Here is a 19,744-nt window from a genome sequence, read left to right as displayed (position 1 = left end):
CGAATTAATATACAGTGATTTTTTCTTGAATTTGTTTTTTATTTACCAACAACGTGTCAATTCTTAATCAACATTAGGGTTCAAGTTTTAAAATATGCTTTAAATCTGCTTCATACTTAGATATTTTATTGAAAGTAGACATTAACGGCAAACTAACAACTCAACTGTATGACAAACGGGATGATTTCAGCTTCTCCATCGTCAACTTCCCACATTTATGTAGCAATATTCCATTATCACCTGCATATGGTGTTTATATTTCTCAACTGATTCGATATGCAAGAGCTTGTTCTGCGTATAGTCAGTTTTTAAATCGAGGTAAGCTACTGACAAACAAGTTGATGGTACAGGGATTTTAACAGTCTCGATTGAAGTCAGCATTTCGCAAATTCTATGGTCGTTATAACGATCTAGTTCGTCAATACAACCTCGCATTGGGTCAAATGCTGTCTGACGTGTTTCATACCGATTGTTAAGCCGTTCTTGGCACACTGATTTTGACTGCGGATAACTCCGTTTACCTGATCAGGATATGGGGCTCACGGCGGGTGTGACCGGTCAACAGGGGATGCTTACTCCTCCTGGGCGCCTGGTCCCGCCTCTGGTGTGTCCAGGGGTCCGTGTTTGCCCAACTATCTATTTTGTATTGCTTGTAGGAGTTATGAGATTGATCGCTGTTCGTTGTCTTCGCCTTACATGATAAACAGTGTATTTATAAGATGTTAGATGTATATCGTATTTAACTCGGGATGTTCTTTTTTCTCTTCTTCCTCTACCGCTCTCGTTTTTCTTTTTCTCTTTAGATTTGTCATTTTTTTTTTAGCTTAGTATGCCCGACAAGACCCAGAATTAGATGCATGAATAAGAATATGAAAATGATATTGTTTCACTGAAGATAATCATCAAATCACAAAGCAAGCTAAAGTTTTTCAAGTCATAGCTTTGAAGTAAACTGTTCATTCATCTAACTTCATTTTACAATGATAGAAAGATGCTCAGCTTTTCATTTGATTGAATTTGAATGAAGGAAAACATCAAGAAAATTACATAGAAAAAGTTATTCTCAGTTGGCAGGAAATAGAAAGTAAGTTCATCGGGTTCGTTAGTCTGTTCTATCGACTTCCATATACTTAGTTTCACTTTGTATAAATAGTTCAGGTCAAACGTGGCTACCTCTCACATCAAATTTTGTCAGAATTTTGTCATGGTTTACTTGAACATAAATGTTTCTACGGATTGTTGGGTGAATCAATGATGCAAACATACATTTTTACATTTTTGAATAAATGGTGCACACACATACATCTTTACAATTCTGAATTAATGATGCACACACACATCTTTAGATTTCTGAATTAATGATGCACACACATAGATCTTTACGTTTCCGTGTTGATATCTTTACAAATTGTATTGATGAATATTCTGTAGTTGTAAAGAGACGAATATTAAAGTAGAATTAAAGTGATTATAGCAAAAAGTGATCAATCTCATAAAAGATACAGAATTTAGTGTAGGGCAAACACGGACCCCGGACACACCAGAGGTGTGACCAGGGTGAGAAGCAAGCATTCCATGCTGACCAATAACTCTCACCATGAGCTTTCTATGTGGATAAGGTAAAAATATTAATCTGAAGTCAAAATTAGTATATGAGGAAAGGGGCAACAATTGGAAAGAAACACGTCAGACAAAACGAAACCTAATGAGAGTTTGTATTTGTAAATTAGATCATTATAACGACCTCAAAAATGCAAAATATTGACTTTAAACGATACTGCTAAGACCCCTGTACCATCAACGTATTTGTCAGTAGCCTGCCACGATTTAAAAACCGATCATACGCAGAACATGCTCTTGCGTATCGATTCAGTTGAGAGGCATGAACACGACATGCAAGTGATAACGGAAAACTGCAACGTAAATGTGGGAAGTTGATGGAGAAACTGAAGTCATCCTGTTTGTCACACAGTTGAGTTGTCAGTTTGCCGTCAATATATCTCTAATGAAGCTTGTGTGAAAGACTGTGGTGTCTTTTAACTGGAGTTCACAGAAGTAAAAAAAAAAACATGGTCGATATACACGTCTCTAAATTCGGGGCTGAAGGCCATAGCAAGATATTTGTTCTCATCATGTAGAAAATATGGAATAAATTCTGTCGCTTAATAATATAAAAACAGAGGGGCTAATAAAGGATTCATGTCCATGGGAATATTAGCGGGCTGTTGGAAGACCTGATCATCAAAGACAACGTGGATATTGTCAATGAAGAACCCAGTATTGTTTTAATGTAACCAAAATGTATTTAGTGCAAGTAAACTCTTTTCTATCATATAACAACTCTCTTCGATGCGAGATAAATGGAGTTACATCAGGTGTGAAAGAATGGAATCTAACTGAGGTGAGTGGAATGACACAGGTGAAATTTCGTTAGCTTTATTTGTGTAACGTATGTGGTATATTCCCTGTATACCTCCGCACAGTAAACATGTCAATAAATTAAATATAAAGTTACCGAAGGTAATGTTATCAAGTTGATCCACTTACTCATCATTGAAACAGGTTCTACACAATGGCTGCGTGAGGTTTTATTTTTGTGTACGTGACCCACTTGATGATTTATTTTCAGCTGAAATTACTGTTTGTATACGGATCCAGGTGAGAATGGGTCCCCAGTACCCATTGCTTGTCGCAAGAGGCAACTAAATGGGGCGGTCCTTCTGATGAGACCGCAAAGACTGAGGCCAAGTGTCACAGCAGGTGTACCACGTTTAATATTGCTCCTCGATTCAAGGCCGTAAGTGCCGAGCATAGGCCTACATTTTGCAACCCTTCATCGGCAATGGTGACGTATCCCTGTGAGTAAAAAATTCTCGAGCAGGACGCTAAACAAAAAACAACCAATCAACCATTAAACCGCCGCGGTGGTCTACAGGTTAAGTATATAGGTACCGCCGCGGTGGTCTACAGGTTAAGTATATAGGTACCGCCGCGGTGGTCTACAGGTTAAGTATATAGGTACCGCCGTGGTGGTCTACAGGTTAAGTATATAGGTACCGCCGCGGTGGTCTACAGGTTAGTGCGTTCGCCTTTCATTTGCGGACAATACAATCTCTTACAAAAATTCCAACGAATGTTTGGCCTCCTCATCGCCGCTACAATTTTATTTATAGGAATAACGTGGATATGCATTTTATTTTTAATGTTTCAGACATTCTCCTCCCGTTAATCAAATCAAAGAAAGCATTTTCTTATTCTAATGCTTGCATGAAACGTGAAGATAGCGAACAGTGATCAATCTCATAACTCCTATAAGCAATACAAAATAGATATTTGGGCAAACACGGACTCCTGGACACACCAGAGGTGAGTCAGGTGCTTAGGGGGAGTAAGCATCCCTTGTCGACCGGTCACACCCGCTAAGAGCCCTATATCTTGATCAGGTAAACGGAGTTTTCCGTAGTCAAAATCAGTGTGCCAAGAACGGCCTGATGTATGTAATTCATTTTCTCATGAGGTTTAATGTATTTGCAATGCATACTTTTTCAGCATCATATACAGATATGTTTTTACATGTAAGCATATTGACCTGTCCAAGAGTAATATCGTGAGGTATTTGGTCTTTCAACCTATTGTTGAATTGAGTAAAAATATGAGAAAAAAATCAAGATTGTTTATTTGAAAGGACGATGGTGTATCATGATTTGAATCATTTATAATCCAATTGGTTAGAACAGTAATTCAGAAACTCTTGGACATTTATCAAGTGTATAAAACGCTCAAAACAAACAAACGAATTAACGAATTAATACAAAATCCGGTGCTTATTTGTATCAGAAAGAGAAGCGATCACACAATCTATCAGCCTCATTCTGAGGTTTGTTTTCTTTCTACCTTCAAATTTGTAATGTCGGATCAAGTTAACAATCAATGTAACAGAAATGGAATATGTTGATCGACATAGATGTGGTAATGTCCCAGAGACGCTTCAACTTAACAGCTGTAAGAGAGAAAAACATTTCTATTGTGCGAATATCACGATTGAAGAAAATTACGTTCACTTAAAGTTCATATGACCCGATTTCCCACCCAGATTAAATGCGAGATGTCTACATTGCACAAAGAAGAAGGGTTAATGTGAGAGCAGACGATCTGATTTCAGGACCTATGCAATGATCGTTTGCGGTTCTAAAAGAAAGAAAAATCCAGAGGTAAGCAATTCGGAAAGGTTCACTGTCTACGGTCAGTATAAGTAAACAAATATGAAGTATTTATGAATAAAATACTCAAACACGTATATAGGAACAGGGTCGCATGTGTTAGTATATAACAGCTTATGATGTATTACATATATAGTAAACAGTTGTACACATACAACCCTTCGTTACTCTTGGATTTACATTCAGCAAAAATTAAAAAAAAAAAAACCTCACAAATTTAAATTAGAACATAGAAGACATTGAGGGGAGGGAGGGGTCTGTTACACGTAAAAGAGCGAAACCGCGAGTGCCTTCAAATGTCTCATTCCTGGACACAGGTAAACTACCTGTTTAATCAAACAATCCAATCGTAAACATTTTACAATTAATAACCCCTAAAACATTGAATATAATTACTAAAATGTGTTAATCTTTAAGAAAACGTATGAATATATTCGGTATCTATACTCTTATTTACCCGTTCAATAGAACATGAATTATTTATGTAAAACTTATACGGTACCAATGTTGATTCACCAGATGCGCATTTCGACAAATAATGTCTCTTCAGTGATGCTCAAGCCGAAATTTTGAAAATTCGAAATAAAAATAAACTTGTAAGAGCTAAAGTAAAACTAGAGTTCCAAAAAAGTGGAGCCAAATTCGTCCAAGGATAAGAGCTATACATGAGGAAGATAATCCTTAATTTTGAAATGAATTTCTAAATTTTATCCCAGAAATTAAATATACATCCGTATTTTCAAGCTAGTAACGAAGCATAAATCAAAACCTCAAATCTTGTTCATTGAGGAATACACGGTCGTCTAAGGATAGGTAGACTTATGGGATCTTTGTTATTTTATTTAACTCTTTTTGCTCGATGGTTCATGTGGCAGCCTCCTCTCACAGACACGGGAAGTTCAGATGAGCACGGATCAACTCATCCACCCACTATATACGCCCAATTGATCACATAAAATGCCGATCTATGGTTCCTGTACAATTGCATTGCCAAGACTTGCAAGATATAACAAGACGTTGAAATCCGTACCGGGAAATAAGATATATGAATTGCGAAACCTTTGAAATGTGTATCCGATTTTTTTCCTTGTATTATAACAAATTTAGCTTTGTATATGAGACAGACTTTCGGAGGCCTTTTTCACCAGAGAATAAATGCGAGTCCCACATCAAGCCTAGCCACTCTAACCACAGAGTGGGCTTAAAATGGGTTTATCTGTATCAAATAGCTAACCTGCTTGGACTAGGGTTTCCCCCCCCCCCCATAAAATTAGATACGTTTAGACAATTTTGTAAGTCTAGATATAAGGCAATCTCGATCCCGTACGTTCTCCAGTATTTTACAATGGGTCTCAAACACTTTGGGAAGATGTAGGATGCAGATATCAAACCGAAAGGTAAAACATTAAAACAATAGAACTTACCTTTCCAACTGGAGGAATAATACGTAAGTTGCTTTTTACATATGTCTATGGGACGTCGAAATGCGCATCTGGTGCATCAAAATTGGTACCGTATAAGTTTTACATGATAGCTTAATCTAAAATCGAATTTAAAGAGAAACATGTCTTGAAATTAGTTTGAATAATATTAATTAGTCTATTTTTCGAACTTTACTTTTCTTTTTTCGACATAATGATTTAATTCGTTCGAGTCTAGGATAAGTCTCATTTTAACAGACCATTTATTTTCAGCAACACTGACTGGACTGACCACAAAAGACTGGAGTGGAACTTCTTGCACACAACCGCTTTCTAAAAGATCTAAAATAGACTGATCTACAAACTGTTCATCTCTATTATAAGTTTAATTGGTTTTTATTTTCATTTTCATAAGAGAAGTTAATGCTACAAATCGAACAACTTAAACACTTTCTATAGTATCTAATATAAAACTGCTTTGCGCCCATATATTTCAAAAACTGAAGATGTATAAACAAACTTCCTTTCACCCCTTTACAAACGTATTGTGATTTTAAAAAAAAATGCAACTTGTTGCAGAATTACTTCCAACTGGTCGTTATGGACATGAAAAGTATACATACTGATCATCGGAACTTCTGCGTTGATTTGTTTGCGCTGGAATTGACCGATTTTGTACACCATGATTTTGATGGGGCGGTACACCACGACTTTCAAAGTCCGAGCTAGGTACAGTTAATATTGTTTATGTCGTTTGGATTGATTGATTGATTGTATCTTGATTAACGTCTCGCTCGAAAACTTTTTACTCATATGGAGACTTCACCAAGAACGGTGAAGGGCTTCAAAAGACCTATGCTCGGCGCTTACGGCCATTGAGCAGTGAGGGTTCTTTAGCGTGCCACACCTACTGTGACACGGGTCATTCGTTTTTAAGGTCATCTCTGAGGACCTGTGACATTCACACCTGATGCCAAGCGTTTGGCGATGGAACTGTCACTACCTGTTTTAACGACTTAGGTCTGTCGCGGCCGGGATTCGGACCCCGGCCTTCCACATGCGGGGCGAACGCTCTAACCTCTCGGCCACCGCGGCGGTTATGTCATTTGGAAAGACCTCTTTACGTTTGTAAGGACGTACATTACACGACATCAGTTTTATACATCCCACCGTGGAAAGACCACGGTGGAAAATCCATTTGCCGCAAGTATACTTTTCGTATGCAAATTTTTCCTCTGGCACACAGTTTGTGGCACACACTTGCTGCACACTTCTGGCACACAGTGTGCGGCATATTTGCCGCAAGTATACTTTTCGTGTGCAAATTTTTCCTCTGGCACACAGTTTGCGGCAAACTTGCGGCACACTCTTGGTGCAGACTTCTGGCACACAGTTTGCAGCAAACTTGCGGCACACTTCTGGCACTGTCTGCTCGAAATTAAGGGATGCTATATAAACTGTCATTACAAAACAAAAACACAATAACAATTCAATTAATATAATTTCAAGAACAATGACATATCAAGTAATTAACATATTAAAAAATACTAATTAAAAAAATTATTCAAAAACAGAAATGACCGGGTTCTTGTAAAATATGTTATCTATCATATGAACAACAGTAGAAACATACTGGAAAAATGACAAATTAAATGTAGTAATTTTTCAACAACAAAAAGAGAGAGAAAAAAAGAGAAGCATTTTTAAAATGTTACATGAATATCTTCAATGTTTTTAAAACATCTATAATGTACAGGGTCTGGAAAATTAAGTAAAAGCTGAGTTGGTTACATAAAGTATCATACTTAAAAAATGACAAGTTCAACTTCACCATGCACATTTAAATTTTTCAAAGAATGCCTGATCACTTCCGAAAAGACACATGCACATTTACAATGCTTCCATAACAGGTGTTCAAGGTCTGAAGGATGTCAAATAAATGCTGTAAGAGGAATTGATTACATAAAATAGGTACCATCTATTCAGGAAATGCTTAAACAAATGACAAAATTCAACTAAATGTAATTTTTTTGAAAAAAGTCTGATCACTTTCAAAAAGACACATGCACATCTTCATTGTGTCCATAACTACAGTTTCACTACATATACATTTTTTTAAATGTGTGATAACTTTCAAAAACACATATGCACATCTTCAATGTGTTCATAACAAATGTACAGTTTGAAGAATGTCAAGTTAGAGGTATAGGAGGAGTTAATTACACAAAATAGGTACTGTCGATTAAAGAAATGCTTAAAAAATGACGAAGTTCAACTACATGTAATTTTTTTTCAAAAAATGTCTGATCACGTTCAAAAAGGCACATGCACATCTTCAATGTATCCCTAACAACTGTACAAAGTTTGAGGAACATCAAGTGAGAGGTGTGAAAGGAGTTGATTACACAAAGTAGGTAATATTACAGGGACGCTACTGTCGTTTGCCCACCAGTCATTCACCATTTTATAAACTGTTTGCACATTGTGCAACCCGACCAAACATATAAAATATAATTATAACAAGATGTGAGAGAAAACTTAAAGAAACTGCAACAACTTCTAATCTACAAATATTGCATTGTGCAATGTTAAAAAGTTCTCGGTGAAGTCCCACCCTGGCCATGAGAGTACATTTTATTTGGAAACTGCTGCATAAAGAATTTCTTTCAAGATACAAGAGAAAAATATCAACCCACAGTGGCACTTTTTTGGCCTAAGGTCAGGTTGTGATTTAAATAGATTTGTGAATTTTGGCCGTTTTAGATCAATCATGTCAAATGAAAGCTTTAAGAAAATAAAGTCCTTCTTAAACTAGCAAGTGCTATATAAATGATGCTATAAATGCTAGAATTGTGTATACAATTAAGACAAAGGAGTTGACATGATCTTGTGTACATGTAATTAAGAAGGAGGTCTATCATTTGCATAACATGACTATGTGCATCAATAACAACAGGTTTCGACATCATTTGCAGACAAGAATGAAATATATTCAAAATTCACACATGTAAACTATGCACTTTTCCTCAGAAAAATCTGGAGACAATCTACATTAATTTTAAAATCAGTACTGTGAAGGACTTTATATTCTGATAAATTAATACAGACTTGTGGGCACTTATTAGGGAGAACACTGTAAACATTTACACAAGTTTCTCCATCATAGATGAACGGGAGACTAATAGGACTATATCCATGCTGTCTGTGTGTTAGAATCAAAAACATGATTGAATTCTGGACCTTCTTCTAATCTTCCACTTGTTCAGTACTTGGTCATCACAATCACTTATTGTCCGCAACAGCTCTACTGTCCCATCCATTTGTTGTGATAAACTGTAAATAGTTTTTCGGTTAAGACAGAGTACCTTTACTCTCAAATACATGTAGCAGTCTCATCAGATTCACTTGGCAAGTGTGTATAAATTGAAATGTCATTCTTTTTTTAAAAACTAAATAACACTAAGTAACTTCATTAGTGATTTATACACATTAATCCAGGCCTGCATGTTGGAACTCTCAGATATGGCAAGTTGAAGACAGCTTATCAACACACCATCATAACTTCTGAATCTGCACGACTATCATGAAATATATTCTGAAAAAGGTATAAAATTTTAAATAATTACGAGATACCATTGGCCCTCCTATATACAAGTTTGCAAAACATCTAACATAGGAGGAATCATTCTGGGGTGTGTACATGTAATTACCGTCACCCGACACCTGGGGCCACCGATTTTCAAAGCCGAGCAATAATCAATGTTGCGTTACAGCCCATTGGGCTAATACATGCAATATCTGATGTACAACTGTTAATACCACGCTGACCCGACTTTACGTACAAATTAACTTTATTGCCAAGACAAGATCTTCAATCCATTTTAATAACGTATATGCATTGATGTAGTGACAAAATTGAGATTCCGGAGGTCACATCCCTGATCATAATGCAGTTTAATTTTTCTAACTGGACATCTGGGTTCAAATCATAAGCATTTGAATAAAAATAGTAATCAACCATTGATTAAAAAACACCATTTACTTAATAAACTAATTCAGTTTTGCAAATATCACCCGAGTAGAAAGTAAACAAAAAATAGCATAAGTATTACGGAAATAGGCCTAATTATTTGTTTGTTTTTCGGCATTTCCCCCTCTCTCTTCATTTTTTTAAAGTGCCTATATGGTCCTGTCCAAATGTATAAGAAAAAAAAATCCGCGAGGGCTACGATAATGCAACTAGAAGGAGTCTAATCTAATACAAAGGAAATTATTAAAAAAAATTAATTCCACAGAATTTCAAAGAATTGAATGAAGCATGTGTAAGAACATTTTTTTATATTAAAAAAAATAAGTTGTATCAGATGGGATTCGAACCGGGTGCCGAGAGAAGGTCGCGTGTGATGGACGGTATGCATTAACCACGACGCCATTTGTAACAGACAAGTTCTTTTCACCTTTTATTCACAGTTGTAGTGTAATGTGATCAATCAATGAATCAATCAATGAATCAATGACAGTGCTCCTATAAATATAAATAAATAAAAACACATTATAATTTGTTCTAGTGACTTAACCAATGTACAAGATTTGCTTGACCTCAATCATATATACAAACATATTTCCTATGCAAGGATTCATATGTAGTACATGTATTATAAACATGCATTATTAGCAACATGAACAAATAGCAATTGCAAATACGCAAAGTTCACAAACCTAAACAAGGCACGCAATATCCGGCCCAAAAAATGGCCACCACGACAGGTCAAGGTCAACGTAATACACTGATCACCTACATTTAGACCTATTAATAAAATAAACACTGTAAATATACTGAAACACACATATAACTCAAACACCGTTGTGTCACCGAAGTACATGTATGTAAAACTCAATTATATTCTCCCATTAAGTATAAACAGAAAACATTAAGCTAAAAACTAGTTCTCAATTCTCTATGTCTGATTAAAGCAAATGCTAAATATTGAATTCTGCTTCCTAACAGCATTGTTTAGCAAAGAATCTCCTACAATACCTTACACACGATATAGTGAATCTATGCACTCAAAATATTCACTGACAAATTATTGTGTACTTGAAAATGACAAATATATCACCAAAAACTTACACAACATCAGACACGTCTTTGTTGTTCTGTATCTCGTGCAAAAATACCGCCAATAGCAGGTTCTATTATTACACACACTGACCAATCACTGACCGTCTTCATAAGTGTGAAAAATATTACACGAAATTATTTTAACTCAACAAGAGATACTTTTACCCAAAATTAATAGAATATAATACTCTTCAAAGTCAATTATAATTAATTTTACAATAATAATCAGACACACAGAATACCAAAAATATCTACGTAGTTGCAGAGTCTCAATGGCGCAGAGGTTAATGCATACCGTCCATCACACGCGACCTTCTCTCGGCACCCGGTTCGAATCCCATCTGATACAACTTATTTTTTTTTTTATATAAAAAAATGTTCTTACACATGTAAATTTATGAACGTAAACACTGACTTGCAAGATATGACGCAACAACATACAATATGAGCGATGGTCAGTTTCATTTTGAACAATATATTAGAGAGTTTATAACTATAACAAACACAGTAATTCACTTACTCAATGACTGGAAGATTCTCCTCAGAATATCTGCATCAACTGTTCTCGACTCATGTTCAGAATAGTGTTTACCGGTATAACATCATGACGCCTGTCAATCATTCTCTCACCTGAGGGCGCGTTTCGCAAGCTTCACTTTGTGGAGCGTAGCGTAACGCCCTCTGGTGAGAGATTGCCTGTCAATATCAACTTTCGCGCTCAGCATATATTGTGTGAATCCCACACCCGACGCATTGAACCCGATCTCTATTTACGATGCATAGAGCCGTAAAGCCCCACGAAGACCTACTTTGGTATACAGCTTAGATTATTCTAACTTGGTATAAATTAGCATTCCACAAACCAGAATAACGTACCTGGATAAAATCCTGATATGTAAATTATACGATATAAAGATGAATTTTAACCACTCTCATTTGATTAATTTCAACTCACAAACCCAGTATCTAAACTGTAATCAACAGATATACATGTAAATAAAGAAAATCTCTTCTCTCTCTCTCTCTCTCTCTCTCTCTCTCTCTCTCTCTCTCTCTCTCTCTCTCTCTCTCCATTTATTTAGATATAGAAATTTTTTTCTCTACATGTTTTTCTAATTACTATATTACCCTTTGAACATCTACAATTCAGACGATGATATATCAAAGGAAAACCATTGTAAAGTACTATGCAACCCTGTCAATGTGTGGTAGTTGTACTTAGTTTAGTTTTATATTTTTATATTGCCATTCACATTTATTCACTTCAATACATATTGCGCTGCGCTACTTACTAACTTAGTGTTGTGTGTTAAAGAAACCTAAACACCCTTTTAAATATAATGGTTTAATCCGTAAGGGTCCAGTTAGAACATAACTCGGATTAGTTCATGTATCTCTTAGGTGTCATACTTGTTCTGTCATCTGATTGGTCTTAGTATTTTGTTCTAGCCAATAGGAATTCCTGGCGGGAATTCCTGAGTTCTTTTTATGAAATAGTTCAGGAAAATCTAGTTTTGAAAGAGATTCCAAAGGGTGTTGCCACTATTGAGTTCTAAATAAGCATAAAATATATATTTAATTTATAGAGGATTTGCTAACACCAACAATTGTAAGTAGCTGATAGTTTTACTATATGATTAAAACCAAGTAATGAATTTAAATAAGTAATTAAACTTTTCTTTATTCATAAAACTTGTGTGCAAGTCATGAGTGAAAGATTTACTGAAAGTAGAATTGTGGAAAAACATAATTTCTGTTCTTTAAGTAAATAATGAGTTTTAAGTAATATAAATGCGCAGAGTGATATATGTGTACAGAATTTAGTATTTTAGTAAATTATTCAATAGGTCATCATAAGAGTTTTAAGCAGTTCACCTTGATTTCGGAAGCTGTAGCTCAGTTCCATAAACTGGTATGTACATGTACATATGCAATTCACTGCAGTACATTATATTCATTTTTTAATATCAATTACTTATAATTGATGGTTCAGAGAGTTATGTCCTTTGACGATAAAATGATGACCAATATATATATATTTGTATCGTTGCATATATCATATGTTCGATAGTGTCTTTTGTCTTTGTATTGTATTTGTCCTTATATGTTTTTATTGTTGTTATAGGGTTTGTTTTCATTGTTTTCCAAAAGTAAACGAATCTACGACCTTAACCATCTTGTGGATTATCTTTAAACCCAAGACCGGTTACAAATTTGGCGCCCAACGTGTTTTCTACCTGGAGTCGGCTAATTGGTGGCTTTACCGCGCGCTCCATTTCGTGCACGATGTGAACAAAAATCAGTTGATGACTGCGCTTCGTTGGAAACATACCGGAAGTCGCATTCTAACTGTGGACCATGACGTAAACATTCTTCTCGGACTTCAGTGTTGTGTTATATGTTGTGTTTTGTGATACCTTTTGACATTATATGTGTCATTCATGTCTTTATGTGTTTCTGTGGATATGATTCATTGACAAGACTGGTAAGCTCATACTTTTGTTATCTCACGAATATATTGCATTGTGTGTAAATTTAGATTGGCACAATTTTTTGTCACATGACTCAGATATCAGCTGTTTAGTAGGTCATTTCATTTTTTCAGTCATTTAATTTTTTCCTATTTATTTTGTGTTCATCTTTTGTTTACTCATATTTGTATTGTGCTTAAACCTATATGAAATGTGCGAGATTGGTGTTGAGAGAGTATAATACGCAGTTTAACGTTTAAAACTATATCCGTAAATATCCGGAAGCTTATTTTCAGGTTAAACTACATCTAAAAATATTTGACCTTGAACTCTAGTAATAACATCCGGTAAAAACAAAACCACGTTGTTGAAGTTTGCTGGTGATAATCAGGTGGTTGTTTTCTTTCAGCTTGTGGTACGATAGGATTTAGTTTGTCTGTTGTTGATAGTTTGGTTAATTTCAGTGCATAAAGCCCAGGTAATAATTATTCTAACTATATAGACAGATACAAGTCAATTTTTGATGTCCCATGACATTTTGTGTGTTTGTTTTGTACTAACATTGCGCTTACTGACAGCGACACTGCACACATCATCATCATTTAGGTAAGTGATTCAGTATAAGCTAGATTGTAGTGATCTTTGTTTATTTGGGAATTTTTTTATAGATTTGCCCATATCATTAGACTGAGTGTTGATATATATCTATAACTATATTGGTATATATTGAACATATATTATCCCAAGAGTCAACATTTGGTACAAGTGTACTAAGTTATCTTGTCTTTAATTAGGCTAGGGTCCTTGAGTAGTATCTGACAACAATTTGTCTGTCTTAGTCATTCATTCCTGTGTTATTTAACCAGTGTATATATATATTGAAATCACAATTCAAGTTTGGTATTAACTCAGTACAGTTAAGACTTTGATCAAAAAAAAAAAAAAAAATTTCTGGAGTTTTGACCAATTGGTCATCGCGTCGGTTTCTTATTATTTGAATCGCGTCGGTTTCTTATTTTATAGTTCAATTCGTGTCAGTTTCTTGATTTTGATAGAACAGTAGATTAAGTTATTTCAAATTAGTTAGTAGTAATTAGTACCTTATTTAGTTGATTAGTTAATTAGTAATTAGTTAGTAATTGTAGTTTGTAATCAGTTTATTTTCAGGTTTAATGTTTTGAATTTCAGGATTTAGTAGATATTTAAGTTATATATTAAGTTTACTTAGCTTTCAGGTAGTTTAAAAATATTTAAGGTATTTAGAATTATACATAGATTACTGGTATTAGTTCAGGATTAGAATTAGAACTTTGATTAGGGTTGAAAATAAACAACTAGCATGGATAAGGCAGGTAGAGAGAAAACAATAGAGGAATCTGATTTAACTGAGACAGAACTTAAGGAGTTAAATGAGGCATTTAAAGCATTAGGTGTAAAACCAAAGACAAAGTCTGCTGCAGAACTTAGACAATGGATGGTTAGCTATGCTAAATGGACCACACCTGAATATCGACGATCAGAAGAAACATTTAAGCGAGAGTCTGCATCAAGTGAACCTCTGGGTGCTACAAGTAGTCCCCATGTGACAAAACACATTACTCCACTTCATGCACCTAAATTACCAGTTTTCTCGGGAGATAAGAAAGGAGATACCTCTTATGACTTGTGGCGCTATGAAGTCAAATGTTTAATGAAGGACGATGTTAGTGCTGCAACAATTCTACAAAGTATTAGGAGATCATTGCGTTCGGGAGCATCAAGGGTTCTTATGCGCCTTGGTACAGATGCATCAATTGAGGAAATCATTCACAAATTTGACAGTGTATATGGCATAGTAGATGATAATGAGAACTTGTTATCACAATTCTATAGTGCATCACAGAAAGAAAATGAGGATGTATCTGAATGGAGTTGTAGACTAGAGGATCTGCTAGACAAAGTCATTCAGAGAGGAGAGATAACTCCTACAAATACAGATCAGATGCTGAGAAACATGTTTTGGAATGGCCTGTCGGAGAAGTTAAAAGATATTACAGGTCACATCTTTAAAGAGTGTGGAGATTTTGAGCAACTTAGGCTAGCAATAAGGAAAGTAGAGCAGGACAAGTTGAGAAAGAAAGACATTGTTAAGAAAGCAACAATAAACCAGGCGATGTCAAGTAATACACAGATAGACGAGTTGAAGGCTATGATACAGAGCATGAGCACTAAGATGAATGAGATGAGAGAGGAAATTAATGAAGTACGCACTAGATATCAAGGAGAGAGACATAATTCAGATCAAGGGAATTATAGTCGAGGCAAAGATAAACAGCAAGGAAAAGACATAACATGCTTCAAATGTGGTCAGAAAGGACACGTGGCAGTAGGATGTAGAGTTCGACTTGACCACAAGAAAGATTTAAACTCCAAAGGGCGTACATCGAGACGCGGACGTCAGGCTACAAGACAGAACAGCGTCAACCAGGACTAATAGGAGATCCTATGGAAGTGAGTGTGCAGATAAATGGAATTCCGGCCACTGCATTATTAGACACTGGGTCAACTGTGTCAACTATTTGCCAGTCATTTTACCAACAGCATTTTTCAGACATAGAAATCCAGGATATTAAGGAAGTTTTTCAACTTCAATGTGCTGATGGTAGTACTCTACCTTACAAGGGAGCAGTAGAGCTGGAAGTATTATCTGAGGGTCTCGGAGATAACACAGAACATGCATGTTTATTTCTGCTGGTGGATGATACTAGTTATCACAGCAAGGTCCCCATACTTTTAGGAACAAATGTCCTTAAGACTGTGATGGAGAAAACCAGAAACGACCATGGAGACAGATTTCTGCAGACTGCACACCTGCATGAACCATGGTTTTGGACATTTAGATGCATCTCACTGCGAGAAAGGGAATTGCAGAGGAATAATTACAGATTAAGTGTAATTAAATCAGCAGAAAGGAAACCAGTCATCATACCACCTAACAGTGAAATAACAGTTAATGGTTATGCAGATAAGATGGTTCCATATGTTCAGACCTTAGCGCTGATACAGGATACCAAGAAATCAGTCATTCCTAAGGATTTGGATGTGATATCTAATCTCGTTGATTACCAGTATGGATCCAGGGAACCACTGATGGTTACGATTAGCAATGTCACAACACGGACTGTCAAGATTGCACCGAAGGCAGTGATAGCTGAACTGCAGCCTGTGACATTGGAGGAAATACCCATATTGCCCAGTAGCCAGGATACTGCAGAACCAACTGTTTTTAATGTACCTGAGGACAGTTTGACCAATGAGGAATTTGCTAAGGCAAATGAGATGATCTCCAAGAATGGCGATATCTTTGCATTGGGAGATGTAGACATTGGTCATGTAACAACTGTGAAGCACAGGATTGAATTGGTGGATCCTACACCTTTTAAGCAGCGATGTAGACGTATTCCCCCATCAATGTTCCAGGAAGTGAGGAATCACCTACAACAATTAGTGGAGGCAGGAGTGATTAGGAGGTCCAAATCGCCATTCTCCAGCAATGTAGTCCTTGTAAGGAAGAAGAATGGAGACCTGAGAATGTGTGTGGACTACAGGCAGCTGAACAACAAGACGAAAAAAGATGCCTATGCCTTGCCCCGTATTGAGGAGATCTTGGACAATTTATCAGGGAATCGCTACTTCACTGTACTTGATGCAAAATCAGGATATCACCAAATTGAAATAGATGAGGAACACAAGGAAAGGACAGCTTTTACTGTGGGTCCTCTAGGATTTTTTGAATACAACCGGATGCCCTTTGGATTATCAAACAGCCCAGCTACATACCAACGACTGATGGAGGACTGTCTTGGAGAACTGCACCTCAACATCTGTTTTATTTTTTTAGATGATATTATTGTTTTCTCTAGAACTTTCGAGGAACATCTCCAACGACTGCAGCAAGTGTTTGATAGACTGAGGGCAACTGGATTAAAACTTTCGCCAAAGAAATGCACATTTTTCCAGAGACGTGTGAAATATGTAGGACACATTGTATCAGACCAGGGCATCGAGACAGATCCAGACAAAACCAGCAAAGTTCTTAACTGGCCAACCCCTACAACACCTGAAGAGGTCCGGAAATTTTTAGGATTTGCTGGTTATTACCGGAGATTTATCGCCAACTTCAGCAAGATTGCGAGACCCTTATCACAAGTCATGCCTATACCTACAGATAGCAAGAAGTCAGCCACGAAGAAAAATTCTAAGACATGGCAGTGGGGGCAAGAGGAGGAGGAGTCATTCAGAAAGCTGAAGGAAGCATTAGCATCACCTCCGGTACTAGGATATGCCAACTACAATCTTCCCTTCGAGTTACATACAGATGCCAGTCTGAATGGATTAGGCGCTGTATTGTACCAAGAGGAAGATGGACAGAAGAAAGTGATCAGTTATGCCAGCAGAGGATTAACAAAAGCTGAAAGGAACTATCCAGCACACAAATTGGAATTTCTGGCACTAAAGTGGGCAGTCTGCGATAAATTTAAAGATTACCTTACAGGCAGCAAGACCAAGGTTTTGACTGATAACAACCCACTTACTTATGTCCTCACGACAGCAAAACTTGATTCCACAGGACATAGGTGGTTAGCTGCACTTGCCAGTTACGATCTAGACATCCAGTATCGTCCAGGAAAGAACAACTCGGATGCAGATGGACTTTCCAGACTAACAGGACAGACAACCCAAGATTCCTGTACATGTATTTCTAATGAATCTATTAAAGCTTTATGTAACTGTGTACAATTAGAAATTCCATGTGTAGAAAATTTGTGTGTTGATTCAGAAATTGTTAATCAGTTAACTGATCAAGTTTCTCAGTTCCAACAGGTAAACTGGAAGGAAGTCCAAGGAAGGGATCCAACACTCAGGAACTGGATGCATCATGTGAAACTGGGAAAGAAACCCAAGATGAGTGATCTACCACTATCCCCCAACTCCCTAGCACTCATCAGGAATTACCACTCTCTGTTCTTGAGCAATGGAATACTCCAGCGACAAGTCCAGATAGATGGCACTGACCGGACACAGGTGGTTGTTCCTGGAGATATGGTCCCAGACATCTTGTGTAGTTTACATAACAACTTTGGACATCCAGGCCGTGATCGTCTGATATCCTTGGTAAAAGATAGATTTTACTGGAATGGGATGAATAACGACATCGAGAACTGGATTAAGAAGTGCCACAGATGTCTGAGGAGGAAAGTCCCCACCAATCAGAGAGCACCACTCATGCCAATAAGGACAACCTATCCATTGGAATTGGTTTGTATGGACTTCTTAACCCTAGAACCATCTAAAGGAGGATACCACCATATCTTAATCATCACAGACCATTTTACTAGGTTTGCACAGGCAATTCCTACCAAGAACCAGACGGCGAAGACAACAGCCGAAACGTTTTACAACAGCTTCATGACCAAATATGGGTTTCCAACTAGAATCCACAGTGACCAGGGAGCCAACTTTGATGGGAACATCATCAAAGAGCTGTGTAACATCACTGGTATGAAGAAGTCCCGAACAACCCCTTACCATCCTATGGGTAATGGCATGTGTGAGCGTTTTAACAGGACATTGATGGATATGCTCGGAACCTTGAATCCCTCACAGAAGTCCAACTGGAAGGCCCATGTACCATCATTAGTTCATGCCTACAACAGTACCCGACATGAGAGCACAGGACAGTCTCCATATTTCCTCATGTTTGGAAGAGAGCCCAGGCTTCCTGTGGACTTGGCCTTTGGACTTGGAGACAAAGAAGAGAAAACAAGGACAAAGTATGTGGAGGATCTGAGATCCAGAATTAAGACAGCATACCACCTTGCTCGGAGAGCTGCTGAGAGAACAAGAGAAAAACAGGGCAGATTCTACGACCTGAAAGTAAGGGGAGCAGATTTGCAGGAAGGAGATCGAGTCTTGGTGAAAGTAGTAGCATTTGAGGGAAAGCACAAGATAGCAGATAGGTGGGAGGAAGATCCCTATCAGATTGTGCGGCAACCTAATCCAGATGTCCCAGTGTTTGTCGTCAAACGGGAGGATGGAACAGGCAGAACACGAATTCTCCATCGGAATTTACTTCTGCCGATAGGTTGCATAGATCCCGAAATGCTAACTACTCCCTTGCGACCAGTTCCTAAGCCCAGAAGAAAGACACAACCAGAGAAGAAACAAACCACAGACAAGATAGTAGATCGGAGTGATGAATCGGATTCTAGCGATTCTGATGAAGATTGTTTGTTTGTAGAGGTACCGGTACTTAACCCGACAGTGACACCCCCTATAGATGACCCACCCATCATCAATGAGGAGGAAGTGCCACTTGATGTACCACAGCAACGACCAGAGAGGGAAGCCATGGATACCCTTTCACCCCGAGCTCCAGAGGGTGATGGTCAGATGCCTGTGGAGGAGGAAGTGAAATATTTACCTCGACGATCTGCTAGGACCAAACAGCCACCAAAGAAGCTTGCTGAC

Source organism: Ostrea edulis, chromosome 3, assembly GCF_947568905.1.
Source record: "Ostrea edulis chromosome 3, xbOstEdul1.1, whole genome shotgun sequence".
In the NCBI taxonomy this organism is placed as follows: Eukaryota; Metazoa; Mollusca; class Bivalvia; order Ostreida; family Ostreidae; genus Ostrea; species Ostrea edulis.
This window is presented reverse-complemented; position numbering follows the sequence as displayed.